The sequence below is a fragment of the Trachemys scripta genome, chromosome 12, assembly GCF_013100865.1.
Source record: "Trachemys scripta elegans isolate TJP31775 chromosome 12, CAS_Tse_1.0, whole genome shotgun sequence".
NCBI lineage: Eukaryota > Metazoa > Chordata > Testudines > Emydidae > Trachemys > Trachemys scripta.
The window spans coordinates 32,911,717-32,926,219 of record NC_048309.1 but is presented as its reverse complement, the minus strand read 5'-3'; the positions used below and the strand labels follow the sequence as shown (position 1 = coordinate 32,926,219).

The 14,503-nt window shown below is 45.6% G+C and overlaps 1 long non-coding RNA gene across 1 annotated transcript; it reads left to right on the top strand.

Annotated features, from left to right (window-relative positions):
- Positions 1-5,593: 5,593 nt before the first annotated feature.
- LOC117886318 lies at positions 5,594-10,704 on the top strand. The gene is made up of 3 exons (XR_004647910.1): positions 5,594-5,913; positions 6,402-6,856; positions 10,457-10,704. It is a non-coding gene; the product is annotated as an uncharacterized LOC117886318 (long non-coding RNA).
- The last annotated feature ends 3,799 nt before the right edge of the window (positions 10,705-14,503 follow it).

Here is a 14,503-nt window from a genome sequence, read left to right as displayed (position 1 = left end):
GGGGCCGCCGCGGGATAGTACCAGCTGGGCAGCAGCCCAGACGCGACTGGCCAGGGGCTGGGCTGGGTGCAGTGTGCGCGCTGCTGGGTCCCCGCAGCAGGCCCCGGCTCGGGGGGTTCGGGGGCACCAGAGCCGCAGCCGCCAAGCGCCATGGCCGCTTCCTCCCCCGCGGCAGTGGGAGCTGCAGCAGCGGCTGCTCCCGAGTCCCGCTGCCCGGGGGGGAGAACAGCCGCCGCCTGGCCCCGCGGCCCGCCCCCCTCCTCTCCCTACCACCCAACTGAGTCCTGCCTGTTCGGGACCAGGCCGGACTCTTACTCACCCCGGCCCCGCGCTTCCCCTGAGTCTCCCGGGCCTCCCTCCAGCGCTTGCGGAGGAAGGATGGGGTTTTTTTTTTGGCCACGCCCCCTGCCACCCCCCCCCCCCCCCCCGCGTCACCCTCCCCCCACATCCCGATATTTGACTTGGGTGATCTGGTCACACTATCTGTACTAAATATATAAACAGTCACCCACAATCCTTCTGATTTAAGATGATGGTGTGTGAAGTAACACTTGAAATTAAAATGAAGACATTGTTTTTTACTGGTGATTATTCCTTCCCTGGGATAATAAAAACTTTCAGGGAAGCTCCAAATTATTAATAAATTGCTTATACTACCTTTCAAACTGAACTTGTTCTCAAGCAATAACCAAAGTTCTTAAGTATTTATAAATTTCAAACAATTATCCTATATTTAACTGGCAGCCAATGTGGGGCTTAAGACATGTCTCTTAATTGAAAAGCTTGGCTAAAAATGGTGTAACTATAAAGTATATTTCTCTAAGACAAGGTTAAACCTTTTTAATCTGGGAAGATAACTGAAGCTGGTCATGTCAGTGCTATATGTACAGTTCATTTACCCTGCAGAACAGGATTGTTTTCATATTATTATGACTATCAGACTTTTCAGGCCCAACAGTTAAACAGGGCATGCACCTTCCCTGGAGGAAGATTGGTTCCCAGGAGAGTGACCTGCCTGTAATCAGAGATGCTCAGTCCTCTTTTGGCTCCTCTTACATGTTGGTGGGTTGGAGTCACTGGTCACCATTTTCTCCTTCTCTGTACTTGATCTTGGTTTCCTTCTGACAACATGAGCCTCTTAGGCAGGGACAGCCCGCTCGGGGATAAAAAGAAGGGAGGGGGTGATAGTTTCCTCTGAGCAGTGACTGTTTCAGGTGCTGTTTTTCACAGTATGGGTACATCCAGCTGACTGGATGGGGGAGTGCTGTGGATGGGGGTATCGGAGAGATCCCTTCAGAGAAACATGCATGAGCTCCTGCCATTGCAGTCTCTGGCCATAACTTCTCCTTTTGCGGTTTGTGTTCTGCCATAGGAAGAGCTGAGATGAGACTTGAGAAATGGAGACTAGGTAAGTCCACCCTGTTTGGGATAGATGGCTCCAGGAAACAGTGGTCCAGCTGGGAGCAGAGCAGTTGCTGGCATCTCTGAGATAAGTGTCCACCTAGAGCTTTGAGTCTAGTCCTCCTGACTGGAGACAGGTCTCTTCTGTGTTAGGTGGGACAGGGTTACCAAGAAAAGGTTTGTGACTACCTATGTGTGCTGGGGGCAGCGGAACATAACTGTTTGCAGGATGGGGAAGTTAGTACCCAGGGCAGGGTGTAATGTGTCCTCCCCAGAAGAAGGTAGGATTTATGTGGGTGATTAGAGGGAGTTAGCTCCTATCTTCTTGTCTCCTGTGTGTTCTAAAGTGTTGCTAACTTTGTCTTCTTGAGTTGCGTTTCTGCAACGCAAAGCTGATGGAGGATGAGCTCAGCTCCACCCTGAGGTGGAGAGTGAGACCAGCTTGGCCTTGAGATGGTCTCCCATAGTATTCTTGCCAGCAAGTTAAAGAAGTATGGATTGGATGAATGGACTATAAGGTGGTTAGAAAGCTGGCTAGATCATCAGGCTCAAGGGGTAGTGATCAACGGCTTGATGTCTAGTTGGCAGCCAGTATCAAGCAGAGTGCCCCAGGGGTCGGTTCTGGGGCCAGTTTTGTTCAACATCTTCATGAATGATCTGTATGATGGGATGGATTGCACCCTGAGCAAGTTTGCGGATGACACTAAGCTGGGGGGAGAGGTAGATAAGCTGGAGGGTAGGGATAGGGTCCAGAGTGACCTAGACAAATTGGAGGATTGAGCCAAAAGAAATCTGATGAGGTTCAAAAAGGACAAGTGCAGAGTCCTGCACTTAGGATGGAAGAATCCCATGCACTGCTATAGGCTGGGGACTGACTGGCTAAGCGGCAGTTCTGCAGAAAAGGACCTGGGGATTACAGTGGACGAGAAGCTGGATATGAGTCAACTGTGTGCCCTTGTTGCCAAGAAGGCTAACGGCATATTGGGCTGCATTAGTAGGAGCATTGCCAGCAGATCGAGAGAAGTGATTATTCCCCTCTATTCGGCATTGGTGAGGCCACATCTGGAGTATTGCATCCAGTTTTGGGTCCCCCCACTACAGAAAGGATGTGGACAAATTGGAGAGAGTCCAGCGGAGGGCAACGAAAATTATCAGGGGGCTGGGGCACATGACTTATGAGGAGAGCCTGGGGAATTGGTCTTATTTAGTCTGCAGAAAAGAAAGCAGCCTTCAACTACCTGAAGTGGGGTTCCAAAGAGGATGGAGCTAGGCAGTTCTCATTGGTGGCAGATGACAGAACAAGGAGCAATGGTCTCAAGTTGCAGTGTGGGAGATCCAGGTTGGATATTAGGAAAAACTATTTCAGTAGGAGGGTGGTGAAGCACTGGAAGGGGTTCCCTAGGGAGGTGGTGGAATCTCCATCCTTAGAGGTTTTTAAGGCTCGGCTTGACAAGCCCTGGCTGGGATGATTTAGCTGGAGTTGGTCCTGCTTTGAGCAGGGGGTTGGACTAGATGACCTCCTGAGGTCTCTTCCAACTCTAATCTATGATTTTTATGATCACACTGGGAGCACATGTTCAGCTGATTATCCTCCATGACCCAGAAATCTTTTTCAGAGTCACTGCTTCCCAAGATAGAGTCCCCTATCCTGTAACTATGACCTACATTTTTTGTTTCTAGATGTATATATTTGCATTTAGCTGTACTAAAAGGCATATTGTTTGCTTGCACCCAGTTAACCAAGCACCCAGATCGCTCTGAATCAGTTCCCTGTCATTTTGATTATTATTTACCACTTCCCTAGTTTTTGTGTCACCTGCAAACTTTATCAGTAACGATTTTGTGTGTTCTTCCAGGTCATTGATAAAAATGTTAAATATTGTAGGGCCCAGAACAGACCCAGGCAGTACCCCACTGGAAACATGCCTGCCCAATGATGATTTCCCATTTACAGTTACATTTTGAGACTGATCAGTTAGCCAGCTTTTTTATCCATTTAATGTGTGCCATTTTAATTTTATATCATTCTATTTTCAATCAAATGTTGTGCAGTACTGAGGCAAATGCCTTACAGAAGTCTATTACATCAACACTGTTACCTTTATCAACCAAACTTGTAATCTCTTCAATAAAAGATATCGTTAGTTTGACAGGATCTGTTTTCCATAAACCCATGTTGATTTACATTAATTACATTACCCTCCTTTAATTCTTTATTAATTAAGTCCTGTATCAGCCGCTCCATTCTTTTGCCTGGGATTGATATCAAACCGACAGGCCTATAATTACGCAGGTCATCCATTTTATCCTTTTAAAAAATTGGCACAACATTAGCTTTCTTCCAGTCTTCTGGAACTTCCCAATGCTCCAAGATTTATTGAAAATCAATGTTAATGGTCCAGCAAGCTCCTCTGCCAGCTCTTTTAAAACTCTTGGATGCAAATTATCTGGACCTGTTTTGTGTTTTTTTTAAGTCTAACTCTAGTAGCTTCTGTTTAACAGCTTTCAGAGATACTACTGGAATGGAAAGAGTGTTATTATCACCACATGATGAGACTATATCATCTGTTTTTTCCACAAATAGAGAACAGAAATATCTATTGAACTCTTCTGCCTTTTCTACACTACTATTGGTAATTCTACCATTTCCATCTAATAATAGACCAATATCATTGTCAGGACTATTTTGTTCCTAATACGTTTAAAAATTCCTTCTTATTGTCCTTAACTCTGCTGACTAGATTTCTTCTTGTGTTTGAGACATATAGAGGCCCATTGGTGGTTCAGTACTCTGTCGTCGGGCCTGACAAACTCACTGTACCTAACACGCTATTGTCATAAACTGTATCTAAAAGGTGTCACGTAAGGTATCACATACAAACTTGTAACACGCTAGTCCTGAAAATCAATGTGTAATGTACAATAGAACCTCAGAGTTACTAACACTTCAGGAATGGAGGTTGTTCGTAACACTGAACAAAACATTATGGTTATTCTTTCAAAAGTTTACAACTGAACATTGACCTAATACCACTCTGAAATTTTACTATGCAGAAGAAAAATGCTGCTTTTAACCATCTTAATTTAAATGAAACAAGCACATAAACCGTTTCCTTACCGTGTCAAATCTTTTATTTAAACTTTCTCTTTATTTTTTTAATAGTTTACATCTAACACAGTACTGTACTGTATTTGATTATTTTTTTTTTTGTCTCTGCTGCTGCCCAATTGCATACTTCGGGTTCCAATGAGGTGCATGGTTGACCGATCAGTTTGTAACTCTGATGTTTATAACTCTGAGGTTCTACTGTATGTATGGTAAGCCCACAGAGGACTATGGAGATATGTGCTACAAATGTGTTCTTAAAATGTGTGTGGCAAGCAGTGCCTAAGCCATATTTGTTCCAGACAAAGGATTGTGGTTCCACCTGCTTGGATGTGTCTCCAATGTAAATTAGGAAGGGTGTGGCCAAAACCAAAGAAAAGCACATTTACATGCAACATAAACAAAGCCATCAGGAGAGCAAGCAGGGAAAGATGAATACTTACCAATCTCGATGAGGGAATGGACCCCCAGGAAGTCTTCTTGCCTCTTGAAACAGGATCAACGAACTCTGGGATGACATTATCGCATCTACATCCCAGCAGTCAAGAGAAGCTTGGTCTGGGCTTGTTTTCAATGAATACATTTCAAAGGGTTACTGGGCTATCAACAGGGTGTCTGAACCTCAAAGAATACGCAATTAAATCAACTAATTGTATACAACATTACTGTATTATAAAATCATATTGAGTAAGGACTTTTATGAAAGCCTGTGACACACTGGTGAGTGAGATCATTGTGAAATGTCTGCATTAACATTACATGAGGAATTATGGAGACTCGCTGATATTGTGCTTTAAAGTCTGTGACCAAACAGAGGGACAAACAGGTTTTCTCCCAGAATGGGGGGATGGCAGCTATCTGTAGCTGAGGCCTGGTCTGACAGGAGTAATTAACACATGGAGAGAGGCATCACTTCTTGGAAGATAGAATTAGGGAGGTAAACAGATCATTAGGCTGAAAACAGAACATTTGTGCATCATAGATAAGTAAATAGGTCAGTAGGCTAAAAAGACAGAATGCCTGAGCCAACTAAGAAAAGAGGCAGAACACCCACAGCATCACTTACTATGAACTAGATACCAAGATAAGTTATGAATGTAGAGACGAGGTAAAGAATAGGTCAAGCATGGACAGTATTGTTCCAATGTATATTAAGCATTATGAATCAAAACAATGGAAGCCCCATGTACATATGAATCAGTAGGGGAATAGGAAGTCAACAGGAAGTGAAGAACAGCAGGAAGCCTTCCTGTCTCTTGTAACAGGGTCAATGAACTTTGGGAGATCTAAACAGAAAGCTACTTTAGTATTCATCACTTGGGGATTAAAGGTTCCAGAGCTCTTGAAGTCACAGAGCATTGGATCCTTCAACCAAGAGGGCTGAAGTCCCTTGGAACTGAGTTTAGGTGAGAAATCTGCTTAGGCAAAGGTTGTAACTTGCTGCAATTGTTCAGTCTTAGACGTGTATTTTTACTTTTGTTTGCTTGTAACAATTACTATTGTTATTCCTTATATTTGGTATCAGCTAATCCTGTGTCTTTTTGTTTTGTTTTACGTTTACCATAAACCAGTTCAGTGCTGTGATTGACATAACAGTATTTGTCAAATAGCATTTAAATTAATGAGCTGCAATGTATTGTCTCTTTAAAGAAGCAACAAAGTTTGGTAAGTGAGAAGGCTGGACACTGCAGGGGCCTGGTGTGATGCACTGTACTTCAAAGTAGAACCCTGTAACCACCATATTCACCATCGGTATGCGGTTGTGATATTGCATACAAAGCATGCCTTGCAAGGTATCAAACTTATTGTTCTGTCATAATATATGTATTATCAGTGTATATGGAATTATGATATTCTGCTATATGGTTGTAATTGAAATATGTTGTGTGTCCAGGAGACGCCCATAGCTAGCTTTCCAGTGGCAACAAAGGAAGTGACCCACACTCAAACGGGCCTTAAGCAACCATCACGAGCCATTGACCAGCAGGGGAATTGTAAACAAGAGATTTACAATTCTGTGAGAGACAGTAGTGCAAGCACTACACAACAAGGATTGCTTAACTCTGACTCAGTTGCACAAGCACCATACAATGGAGACTGCTCAACTCTGTGACTCAGCAAGGCCCATCAGGACACATCTGGGCCAGTATCTTCCCTGGGCTATGAATTGAGAGTATAAAATAAGGGACAGTGTCATCGTGAGACCACCTCTTTCCTCCCCCACCTACTCTGAAGGCAACAAGAGCTCTGGGACGACAAAGACTTTGAACTGAGGAAACTGGTCCCAGGCTGAGAAGGAAATTCAGCATGTGTATTAAGAACTGTAACCTACCTGCAACATCCAGTGGGGTGAGAAAAGCTGTTTGATTCAAATCTTGCTTAGTCTGAAAATTTAGGATTTAGAAACCATGTTTACTTTTTATTTTCTTAGATAAATATATCTGACCTTTTATGCTTACCACTTAAAATCTCTTTCTGTAGTTAATAAACTTATTCTAATGTTTTATTTTAAACCAGTGAGTTTGTCTAAAGTGCTTGGGGAATCTGCTCAGATAGCATGTCTGCTATCCTTTGATGAAGTGGTGAACTAATTAATGAGTCTGCATTGTTCAAGGGAAGGTCTTGAACAGTGTAAGATTTCTGGGGTGCAAGGCTGGAAGCTGGAGTGGATTTGCTGATGTCTCCCTCTGTGTAGTTCATGAGTGGCTTGGAGAGCATTTATGCAACTTAGCTGGGTGTGTCTCTGCATGCTGGTGGCTGAGTGATAACAGTGCTCGTAGGGGTTTGCTGCTTGTCCGTAGCAAAGCATTGTGAGAGACAATCCAGGCTGGAGAGTTATGGGGGCACAGTGATCCCACAGTTCCAAGTTGTACCCCAGGGAAATTCAGGATGGAAAGTCAGCCTGAAAAAGTTAAGAAGCCAATAGAGGCCACTGGGTCTGTATTGCAGCAGATTAGCTTATCTGGCTCAACAAAGCAGGGTTCTGAAGGCCCAAACTGGCAGAGAAAACGGGCTCAGAGGTAGCCTCAGCACATCAGGTGACAGTCCCAAGGGGGTTTCTGTGATTGAACCTGTCACAGCATGTTTGGGCTCAGGCTGAAGCCCAGACTCTGGGACCTCCCTACTTCATAGGTGTCATACTGTCTGGAGTGGTTCACAACTGAGAGTGCCAACCTCAGGGCATGCTGTCAAAAAGGAGGGTATAAACCCCAAACTTGGTTGGTTGTTCTATAATTAAAGCTACAATTTTTTTCACAGAGGTCATGGAATTTGTGTTTTCCAGTGACTTCTGTGACTTCAGCCCATGGTGGCTGGGGGACCCTGGAGCTCCCGGCCGCCATGGAGGACTCTGGAGCTGAGCTCCCCATTTTGTCATGGGTATTTTTAGTAAAAGTCAAGGACAGGTCATGGGCTTCCGTGAATTTTTCTTTATTACCCATGACCTGTCCATGACTCTTACTAAAAATACCCATGACAAAATCTTAGCTTTATGTATAATTAGATTTCACCAATCCAGTAATGAATATGAACTACTGAAGCACCAACAATGACAAAAACGTTCAGGTTGCTTCCAGTCCCAAGAGATCCGTCACTTACTCCAGGTTAACTTGTACCTCCGATCTCACACCAAAGACAGAGCTTATAGCCAATCCTATAGTAAACTAACTAAGGATTTATTAACTGGGAAAAAGAAATGAGAATTATTTACAGGTTAAAGCAGGCAACACATATACACAAATGAGTTAGCCTATGTGTAGTAGTAGGATTTTATGTTTGCGTTTTATCTTTTCCCTCTATTTGTTCAGATAATCCCCTCTCTTTTATTTTAACTTCTCTTAGGGTATCTTTGAGAATGTCTAACTGGCTTTGGACCTCAGTGGCCAGTATTTTCAATTTATCAGTTTCTGGTTCAAATACATTGAGTTTCTCATGCAGTGCGGTGTTCTCCTCCTGGCAGCTAGCCAAGCGGAGGAATGCCTCATTGCATGCTTCCCACAATAGCCAGATTGCAGCCGAGTTTCTTTTTATCGGGGTCAATGGCCTGTAGACCAATAGATATTTTGCCAATCTATCTTCCAAATTAGCCATAGTATGGACATCGGCTAATGCTTGTTTAGTCCATGGGCTGTGCCCAAACTTTTGCAAAATTGTCTTAAAAGGAGTTATTTCCTGTATGGATGGCAATTTTGTCTGCTCTTCTTGAGCTTTGTCCTTAGGGGACTCCTTTCCCCTAAACATATTTTGTTATAAATCTTTTACCTTTATAACTCTTCTGTGCCCACGCTCGTGTGGGACTTACACAACACAAAAGTCTATACTCACTAAAAACTCTGCCTGACAGAGCAGGAGGGGGAAACACTAAGCCCCCTACCTTTTGGGCTTGATCCTGCTATGACCGAGGGTATATTCACCTATGCAATTTTTCCCCAATAGATGGGAGGAGCGAGGACTCTAATCCTCCCCCTTATGGCCCGGCACCTCTACGACCAGGGGTGTGCACACCTGATTGATCAATCACTTTATACGGATGGAATACCTTTTAGCAATATTTAGCAGTATTTTCAACAATCAGAGTGCACGTCTTCCCCCTTTCACAATTCTCCACCAAAAATGTTATGCTTATAAGAAGCACATGGGATCTTTTTCAGGGGAAAAGGCAATACTCTGCATTTATTGAAGATACAACAATTAGCATATGCATTAAATCACACCACACACACACTGTCCTGACAGTCGATGTTATCGTTACCAGTCCAGAGCCTGGGTCAATCTAGTGGCCAGCTAGCTTGATCACGGGTAGGGAGGAGCCAGGTTCGGTCAGTCGGTTGTGACACGAGGCTCTGGGGAAGTCTTGGCAGGACGAACCCAAAGTTTCATGGCAAGGCACCCTGTTTATATAGTGATTTTCCTTCATTGGGACCAATGAGTTCTGCACCGTCATACTGTAATCAATTGTTGTTTGATGAGTGTTTGTTTTCTTAAATTGTCCTTCTCATCCTTTATCTTGTTCTTTAATCAAGTTCCTCAGGGAGTTATCCCGTGCTGGTTTTGATCACCGTTATCTTGTCCCCATTGATAGGTGCCTGTCTCATATTTAGAGTCGTCAATCTGCCCTCCTCTGACATTTCAATAGGGGCGTGTTGCAGCCTCCTGGCAGCCTTACATCTGTCTCCAGTTCCTCCCTCGTACATCTGGTTCAGCGATGGCCTTCACACTTATCTCTTAACACACACATTCCTCATTCACACACAACAGAATTAATTTACACAGAACATTTTGAACAGAAACATCAAGTTGAAATGCAAAAGAAAACAATCATGGCATTCTTTTACTTCTTTTAAAATGCTAAACTTACAACAAATTGGTGACCCTCAAAGGTCTGTTACTGCCTTGAAATCAGTCCAGACACAAATTCTGGCTGAAGCATCTCTACCAATGGCCCCTTAGGCCGTTCCTTTCTGCTATTCAAAAAGGGTGTCTGGCAGGATATGATCAAATCATACACCAATACATTTAATACATGCTACATTATTATTCTTTATCCTTCATTGTAAATTATATAAAATACAAACATAAAATCCTACTACATATAGTTCCAAAAGGTGGCAGAGTTGTAGTAATCTGTCAGCACTGAATGTCTTCTATGGCTAACCCAGGTTGACCCTGGGGATCTTTGTTTTTGTTTTCTAGCTCCAGCCCTGTGAGAGTTCAAACAGCAAAGATGAAAATTTTTCATGTCAGCTATCTTTATTTCCTTCTTCCAGAATTCAGGCTTGTGGTACAAATTTTCTAACACATAGTACATTCATGGGTGTGAGAGGATGTTATAAAGTGGGGAATTTTCTTGTTTTTTTTTTTCAATGGTTTGCATGCACAGGGGGTGGAACTCCGTTTCCCTGGGTGTTACTGGTTTAACGAGGTGATGGAAGAGGGAGTTTGTTGTTACAGAGGACTAGCAACGGAACTTGGGATCCTGGCCAATGGCCTGGAAAATGGATACCCCAGGAACTGGTGACCAGGAGGCCCAGCTTGGATGCCACAGCCAGTTCTGGCCAGCGGGAGGACAATGGGCTGCGGAGAGAGGACCCCAGTGACCTTTCCAGACAGTGGTGAACAAAAGATGGCTGAGAGGAGAGGAGGCCCAGGCGATCCTGATTACCTGGACAGAAGACAAAGGACAGAGGCGGGGCTTTGGGGCAGGTGATATCGGATGCCCAGCTGGAAAGCATGGGGTCTCTGGACTGGAGAGAGAGAGAGCAGGCAGAGCCCACCTGGATGCAGGGGAGACTTAGATGTACTGTGCTGAGGGAGGCCAGGTCTGAGGGCCCTGAGAGTTTCTTATGCTGTGTTCAGATGCTCGATAAACCCTCCTGTTTTACGCTGTCTGGGAGTCGCTCCGGTCTAGAGAACAGGGTTGCATTATTTCCTCTTGGCATGGAGGCCCTGTGGGTCCAGAACGAGTGGACTCCCTGAGGGGGCCCCTGGCCAGAGAAAGGCATGCTAAAGGCTCAGACAGGTGCAGTACCAGAAGGCAGAGGGGCTTAGCCCCCATGAGAGAGTGGATGCTGGAGAAGGACTGTCACACTGAAGGGGGTTCCCCTCAGGGACTGTACGGGGCTGTCATAACTATAAAGGGAAGGGTAACAGCCCTCCTGTGTACAGTACTATAAAATCCCTCCTGGCCAGAGACTCCAAAATCCTTTTACCTGTAAAGGGTTAAGAAGCTCAGGTAACTTGGCTGACACCTGACCCAAAGAACCAATAAGAGGACAAGATACTTTCAAATCTTGGTGGGGGGAAGGCTTTTGTTTGTGCTCTTTGTTTTGGGGGTTGTTCACTCTTGGGACTGAGAGGGACCAGACATCAATCCAGGCTCTCCAAATCNAAGCTGAATTGTTTTTTTTTTTTTCTTTCTATCTCTCGGGAATAGCTAGTTAGAAAGTCTCTGTTGCCTGAGCTGAGTGCATCCCAGTTTCAGTCAACTGCAGAGGGGTGTGGCCCAGCACAAGAAAACAGGAAAATGACTACCAAAGAAGTAGCTAACAAACTAGAACTGGCCAGACTAGAAGCAGAAGAAAATGAAAAAAAACATCAGAGACTGCTTCAATTAAAAAAACTCGAGAAAGAAGCTGAAGAGAAAGCCAAAGAGGAGGCCCACAAGAGAGCTATGGAGCTGAAAGAAAAAGAGATGGAGGAGAGGGAAAAAGAGAGGAAGCATGAACTGGAATTAGCAAGGGCTAGGCCGGATATACCAGCCAATCCTAGCAACCCCTCTCCAGGTACCACTTCCCATCCCAGAAAATTCCCCACCTACAAGGCAGGCGATGATACTGAGGCCTTCTTAGAAAATTATGAAAGGGCCTGCCTTGGGTACAGCATCACTACAGACCAGTACATGGTAGAGCTGAGGCCGCAGCTCAGTGGACCCTTAGCAGAGGTGGCGGCTGAAATGCCTAAGGAACACATGAACAGTTATGAACTTTTTAAAAACAAGGCCAGAATCAGAATGGGGCTAACACCCGAGCATGCCCGTCGGCGGTTCAGAGCCCTAATGTGGAAACCAGACGTGTCATTTACCTGACGTGGCTACCACATTGACAAAAATTGTGATGCCTGGGTATCAGGAGCAAATGTTAAATCTCTGAAAGATCTGGTTTTCCTAGTAAAAATGGAGCAGTTTTTAGAGGGTGTTCCTGAGGAAATAGAAAGGTACATCCTAGATGGGAAGCCCAAAACTGTAACCGAGGCGGGGGAGATTGGAGCCAAATGGGTGGAGGTGGTAGAAAAGAAAAAAACTAGTAGCAGTTGGAGCGAATATCAGAAGGGGCAACCCGAAACAAAACCTTACCACCGGGGCAACCCAAGGCCCCACCCACATTCCAAGGGAAACCCCAGATGCCTTCTCACCCCACCACACCAGTCTCCACCAACCAACATCGCCCTGGTGATACCTTAGTAGGGCGATGTTTTAAATGTAATGAACTGGGATATATAAAGGCCCACTGCCCCAAGAACACCAACCGATTACAGTTCATTACACCACACTCAAACCAAAGATCCCCAGGCCCAGATGCCTCTCTCATACCCTCAGAGCGAAGGGAAACCTTGAGAGTGGGCGGAAAGAAGGTTATCGCTTGGAGGGACACTGGGGCACAAGTGTCGACTATCCACCAATCCCTAGTGGACCCCAAACTCATCAACCCGGAGGCTCCAGTGACCATTAAACCCTTCATGTCGCAGTCTGTAACCTTGCCTACAGCCAAGTTGCATGTCCAGTACAAGGGCTGGTCAGGAATGTGGACTTTTGCAGTCTATGACAATTATCCCATCCCCATGCTGCTGGGGGAAGACTTGGCCAACCATGTGAAGTTAGCCAAGAGGGTGGGAATAGTCACCCGCAGCCAGGCTAAGCAAGCCTCCACCCCCATCCCTGTTCCTGAGCTGTCTCCCAGGGCCCCGTCTGTGTTACCAGAGACCCAGCCAAAGGTGATGGAACTGGATCCCCTGCCAACGACTGCAACAGCCGTAGTGGATCCAATCCCAGAGACCCAGCCAAAGCCAGTCCCAGAACTGGAACTGGCAACACAACCAGCACCAGAACCATGGCCAGCACTGAGTCCAGCGCTTGCAAACCCGTCTACAACTCTAACGCCAGAGGGCACTAGCGAGCCTGAACTGGCAGAAGCAGCAGATAACCCTACCCAAGAGGCTCAGCCAGAGCCTGAAATACAACATAGCGCGACAGCGGTTCACAGTCAATGGAAACAGCCCCAGCACCTGCATCGCTTCCAGAGGGACCAAGTCCAAGTCCACAGTCCAAGGAAGAACTGATGTCTCCAGCATCAAGGGAACAGTTCCAGGCCGAGCAGGAAGCAGATGACAGCCTTCAGAAAGCTTGGGCGGCGGCACGGAACACCCACCGCCTCTCAGCTCTTCTAACCGATCCCGGTTTGTTGTAGAACAAGGACTTTTATACAAGGAGACTCTTTCTGGTGGGCACCAGGAAGACTGGCATCCTCAAAGACAGTTGGTAGTTCCCACTAAGTATCGGGTAAAGCTCTTGAGCTTAGCCCATGATCATCCCAGTGGCCATTCTGGGGTGAACAGAACCAAAGACCGGTTGGGGAAGTCCTTCCACTGGGAGGGAATGGGCAAGGACGTTGCTAATTATGTCCGGTCTTGTGAGGTGTGCCAACGAGTGGGAAAGCCCCAAGACCAGGTCAAAGCCCCTCTCCAGCTACTACCCATAATTGAGGTCCCATTTCAGCGAGTAGCTGTGGATGTTCTGGGTCCTTTCCCAAAGAAGACACCCAGAGGAAAGCAGTACATATTGACTTTCATGGATTTTGCTACCCGATGGCCGGAAGCAGTACCCTTAAGCAACATCAGGGCTAAAAGTGTGTGCCAGGCATTAGCAGACATTTTTGCCAGAGTAGGTTGGCCCTCCGACATCCTTACAGATTCGGGAACTAATTTCCTGGCAGGGACCACGAAAAACCTGTGGGAAGCTCATGGGGTGAATCACTTGGTTGCCACCCCTTACTACCATAAAACCAATGGCCTGGTGGAGAGGTTTAATGGAACTTTGGGGACCATGATACGTAAATTTGTAAATGAACACTCCAATGATTGGGACCCAGTGTTGCAGCAGTTGCTTTTTGCCTACAGGGCTGTACCACATCCCAGTTTAGGGTTTTCACCATTTGAACTTGTGTATGGCCGCGAGGTTAAGGGGCCATTACAGTTGGTGAAGCAGCAATGGGAGGGGTTTACACCTTCTCCAGGAACTAACATTCTAGACTTTGTAAGCAACCTACAAAGCACCCTCCGACACTCTTTAGCTCTTGCTAAAGAAAACCTAAAGGATGCTCAGGAAGAGCAAAAGGCCTGGTATGATAAACATTCCAGAGAACGGTCCTTCAAAGTAGGAGACCGAGTCATGGTCTTAAAGGCGCTCCAGGCCCATAAAATGGAAGCGTCGTGGGAAGGACCATT